General features: G+C 36.9%; 1 pseudogene; it reads left to right on the top strand.

The window, feature by feature from the left end:
• The first annotated feature begins 3,733 nt into the window (after positions 1-3,733).
• LOC140531815 (RWD domain-containing protein 4 pseudogene) lies at positions 3,734-4,415 on the top strand (annotated as a pseudogene).
• Positions 4,416-5,867: the final 1,452 nt, after the last annotated feature.

The following is a 5,867-nucleotide window of genomic DNA, read 5'->3' on the forward strand; positions in this document are numbered from 1 at the left end:
GGGCTCCTCCAGCACTGGGGTCAGGTGGCAGCAGCAGCAGCAGCAGCAGCAGCTACCTGGATGCAGACTGGGTCCATTGTCCAAGCAGCTCAGCTTAAAGCCTCAGGCAAAATTGAGCAGGTGATCTGAACATCAGCCCTCAGTAGCAGCACTGCCTCCACCCAAAACCCCTGGAGGAATTGAGAAGCTGATCTGAATCTCAACCTTGAGCCAGGCATTGAGGAGAGGAGGAGCACTAGGACATTTCTCTTGACAAAGGATTCAGAAGTCAAGTAACTGGCTGGGAAAATGCCCAAAAAAGGGTGAAAAAAAATAAGACCATAGAAGGCTGCTTTCTTGGTGAACAGGTTTCTCCTTCTATCCTTTCAGATGAGGAAGAATAAGGCACACTGTCAGAAACAGTCAAGGCCTCTGCCTCCAGTACCTCCAAAATGAATATGAAATGGACTCAGGCCATAGAAGAGTTTGAAAAGCATGAGCTTGCTAAAGGAGAACCAAAAAAATGTTGAGGAAAATAACACCTTTGAAAAGAGTCTAACTCATTTGGAAAAAGAGATCCAAAAAGCCAGTGAGAAGAAGGAGTCTTTAAAAAGCAGTTAGACAAATGGAAGAGAAGGTTCAAAAGCTCACTGAACAAGATAGTTCTTTAAAAGAGAGAATTCAGTTCAGGGAAGCCAATGACTATGAGATAAACCAGGCAGTTAGAAAACAAAACCAAAGTTTGAAAAAATAGAAGATAATGTGAAACATCTCATTGGGAAAACAACTGACCTGGAAAATAGATCCAGGAGAGACAATTTAAAAATTGTGGGACTACCTGAAAGCCATGATCAAAAAAAGAGCCTAGACATTATCTTTCATGAAATTATCAAGAAAAACTGCCCTGATATTCTAGAACCAGAGGGCAAAAAATATTGAAAGAATCCACCAATCAACTCCTGAAAGAGATCCAAAAAGAGAAACTCCTAGGAATATTGTGGCCAAATTTCAGAGTTCCCAGGTCAAGGAGAGAATATTGCAAGCAGCTAGAAAGAAACAATTTGAGTATTGTGGAAATACAATCAGGATAACACAAGATCTGACAGCTTCTACATTAAAGGATCTAAGGTCTTGGAATAGGATATTCCAGAAGTCAAAGGAACTGAGATTAAAACCAAGAATCACCTACCCAGCAAACTGAGTATAATACTTCAAGGGAATAAATGGTCATTCAATGATATAGAGGATTTTCAAGCATTCTTGATGAAAAGACCAAAACTGAAGAGAAAATTTTACTTTCGAACACAAGAATCAAGAAAAGCATGAAAAGGTAAACAGGAAAGAGAAATCATAAAGGACTTTCTAAAGCTGAACTATTTACATTCCTACATGGAAAGATAATGTTTGTAACTCTTGAGAATTTTCTCAGTATTTGGGTAGGTGGAGGGATTACACATACATGCACACACACACACACACACACACATTTAGACAGAGAGTACAAGATGAGTTGAATCAGAAGGGATGATATCTATAAAAAAAAATAAAAATCAAGGGGTGAGGGAGGAAAATACTGGGAGGAGAAGGGAGAAAAAGAATGGGGTAGGCTTTAACTCATAAAAGAGGTAAGAAAAATCTTGTTCAATGGAGGAGAAAAGGGAGAAGGTGAGGGGAAAAGTGAAGGTTACTCTCTTCATATATGGCTTAAGGAGAGAAGAACATGTTCACTAAATTTGGTATGAAAATCTATCTTACACTACAGGAAAGTAGGGGAGGATGGGATAAGTGGGGTGAAGGGGATGATAGAAGGGAGGGTAAGTGGGAGAAGGGAGTAACTAGAAGTAAACACTTTTGGGAAGGGACATGGTCTAATGATAAAATAAAAAAAGGGGAGGACAGGGTAGAACAGAGGGCAATAGAGTTAGTATTACACAACATGACTATTATGGAAGTCTTTTGCAAAAAGACACATATATAGCCTGTATTGAATTGCTTGCCTTCTCAGTGGGGATGGGGAGGGAGGGAGGGAGAGAAGTTGGAATTCAAAGTATTAGAAACGAATGTTGAGAATTATTATTGCATATAACTGGGAAGTAAGAAACACAGGTAATGGATGGGGTATAGAAACCTATCTTACCTTACAAGAAAAGAGAGAAGATAGGGATAAGGGAAGGGTGGGGTGTGGCAGAAGGGAAGATACACTGAGGGAAGGGGTAATCAGAATGCAAGGTATTATGGGGTGGGAGAGGGGAGAGACGGGGAGAAAAATTGGAACTCAAAATTTTGTGGAAATGAATGTTGAAATCTAAAAATAAATAAATAAATACAAAAAAAAAAAAAGAATGTCTTCAAGAGTCAACTCAAGGTCCATCTCCTAAAAGAAATTTTCATGATATTCTCCTTCCCCCTAAGTCAGTTATTAGTGATTCTACCCATTCTAAAAATTACTTTTTATTTATATGTATACACTCCATATTTACTTAACTGAATGTGTTATACATAGTGTTTCCCACCAGTAAAATGTAAACTCCCTGAAGGCAGAAAATGTTTCATTCTGGTCTCTGTAACCCCAGTGCTTAGCAATGTGTCTGATGCATTTCATACTGGTAGAACACAAGTTTTTCCCATATTTCCTTGCATTTTTCATATTTATCATTATTACAGTACCATCGCATTCCATTATATCAATATACCATAACTTATTCAGCATTTTTCTAGTTACTGTACCTATAGGATCACAGAATCTCAGTTCAACAGAACCTCAGAACCACTCTTGTCCAACCCATCAAAGAGTTATATAATCTTTCCCTGAAGACCTCTAGTGAAGGGGAGCCCACTACTCCCAAGGACCATACACTCCATCTTAGAGTGTTAATAGATTTAATTGTTAGAAAGTTTTTCCTTACATTGCCTCAATTTACCTCTTTATAGCTTCCCCTCATTACTCCTAGTTCTGATCTCTGAGTTCAAGCAGAATAAGGCTAGTTCTTCTTCCGTTTGAAAGCTCTCAAAGCACTTGAAGACAGTGACCAACTTGCCCAATCAATACACCATAGCAGACTACATATTTAATTACACAATGGAATAAAAGGAAGAGAGAATACAAGATCCCAATGTCTTGATTTTTGGTTGAGTATAAGAAACCCTTCAATGGTGAAAGCCCTCCATAAAACATCTTCTCCAAGATACCAATAAGGTATCTCCTAGGCATATGTCTGGAGAAGGAAATGGCAAACCACTCCAAATCTTTGCCAAGAAAATCCTAAATGGGCTCGTGAGGAGTCAGAAATGACTGAACAACAACAAAGGCGTATATCAAAATCATATAAAATTCTTTGAAAGATAAGACAGAGAGAACTTTGTTCAATGACCCTCTTTGGTTCATTTCAAACAAGGCATAAAACAAAGGAGAAATATACTCAAGGATGTCTTCCACTGTCATTGGGATGTCCAGAGAAGAATCCAAATGAAGGATAAGGGATTCCTTAAATATTATAAGACCCTCTAGATGCAGTTTTTGTCTTTGACATTATATAGATTGCAATCAGAATGCAAGGTCTGCTAAATGATAGAAATTGTTCCCAGGCTTTATTTTTTACTGTTACAAATAAAACTACGATGAATACTTTTGTGAAGAAGAACACTTTTGCTCCCTTTTACAATATTTTCAGGATAAATCATGAGGAATGTAATTGTTATATTCTGTCCATTTAGAAAATATAGGGAAGGGAGAGCTAGGCTAGATGAGGATGTGATGGCACTGAGGTGTAATGAGGTGGACCCATCCTTTGGCCTCCTCCTCCTTCTTCCCCCTGTCACCTGCCACCTGCCTTGTGTTCTGAGAGAGGAAGGCCACCGACAGAAGAGTACCAACAAGGACCAGGTTTTCGAGCTGGAAGCACTGTTCTTTTTAAGAAGGCAATGAAAGTTTCCAAGAACTAAGTCCAGATCCATTTCAGCCTAGGATAGGCAAAAATGATGATATCAGTGCCTTCTTAGTAGAAGTTTCTTGGACCAAAACATATCCACAAACAGCTCCAGTCATATCTACAAATGTTTTTTCAACAATACCATACCAACAAGTGCAAAGCAAGATATTCCAACTAAATTACAGGAAGAAGTTGAAGTTAATTTTGAAATTGCTATGACATATATGTTGTTAGACTATGTCAAGGAGAATAAGGAACAGTTCATGAAGAATCATCATCCTATTAATTCTATGACATCAATAAGCAACATTGTTTCAGATGAAACTTCTAATATGGCTCCATTGGGTAAGAAAAAAAGATAAAAAAAAAAAAAAAGAACAGCTTTCAAAAACCCAGAAACGGAAGGTCACAGACAAGATGGCTCATAAAGGTGAACTTCCACAAGGCTGGGACAGGGTCAATGTGGTGAAGCATTTAAGCAAAACTGGTTCTAAAGATGATGAATAATGAAAGAAATCTGATAACAAGGAAATACCAGGCTTTAGTACAATAAACTGAGGTTAACATATTTATTTCAGTACTCTTTTTTCTATTGAAGTGACATTTTATACATTTTCGTATGTTTTCTAAGTAATTCGACCACATGTTCAAGTAAAGATTTCTTGGTATTTCATTATTCTCACAAGGTTGCTTTAAAGGAAAGTAAAACATGCCATTAGTAATGTTCAGTGTCCTTTCTGGAGCTTGTTACACTTTGTAAATTATCAAATATCATGAAAAGTAAATAATGATAAATGCAATGCCAATATATATTATTCTGCAAGGGTGGGGAACCTGTGGCCTCAAGGCCACATGTGGCCCTCTAAGTCCTAAGTGCAGCCCTTTGACTGAACCAAACTTCACAGAACAAATCCTTTTATTGAGGAGATTTATTCTGTGAAGTTTGGATTCAGTCAAAATGTCCCACTTGAGGACCTAGATGGGCCACATATGAACTCGAGACCACAGGTTCCCCACCCCTGTATCAAGAATATGATTTTTTTTTCAAGAAAATGCAAAGCCAATTAGAGTAAAAATTGGTAAAGCCAATTAGAATAAAATTGCTTATTAAGCATATCCTTAAAAATGTAGGAAAGTTTAAAAATGCACAGAGAACAACAGAAGACAGTTCATAAAGAAGCCCAGAAAAGCAGGATCATTTTTAAAGCAACATGTGAAATTTCTTATATACACTTTTTAAAAATAAGAGTTATGGAAAGAAGATTCACAGTTTCATACAGAATCTTCTATAAATAGAAATATTCATTTTTTTGGTGTTTAAGTTAGATTAAAAGTTATTTTTAATATAGGACAATTATAAGTGAATGCTATTAAAGTGGCATTGGCAATGAATAAAATCCTAAAGGTCATTTTTATTCATTGATATTATTTTGGTTTTACTCTTCCCCATCATCATGCTTTCTTTTAATGTTACTTAATAGATTAAACATAAAGGTTTGGATTTTTTTTTTTGTATTTTCAAATCACTGATAGAAGATTCTGTGCCATAATTTTATCCATCATTTTATTTGGAGAAGATTTTTATGACTAATATTCATTGCCATAAAAATCTAAAGAACTCATGTGTCATTCCGGAAAGAAGGAAAATGTTAAGAAATCTCAGGAAGATTCTTCTTTCATAACCCAAAGAACTCAAGAAATTTAAAAGGGGAAATAGAATAGATGCCTGTAGAACTACCAGGGTTCCTCAGAGTCAGAGGAAATTTCAACATCTAGGCCTTACCCCAAGTTAAGAGGATGGAAGTCTGTCAGGGTCAGGGTCTGAGATGTAACAACAACTCCACCAGAAACTAAAGGAAAAGGGAGAGACAAAAAAGAAAGCCAGGAAATGACAGCGAACTCATATATTATCTACAACTAGAGGGAGTCATAAAGGCTGTAGATGAGAGGAAACTGAAA

This window comes from Notamacropus eugenii, chromosome 3 (assembly GCF_028372415.1).
Source record: "Notamacropus eugenii isolate mMacEug1 chromosome 3, mMacEug1.pri_v2, whole genome shotgun sequence".
NCBI classification, from domain to species: Eukaryota; Metazoa; Chordata; class Mammalia; order Diprotodontia; family Macropodidae; genus Notamacropus; species Notamacropus eugenii.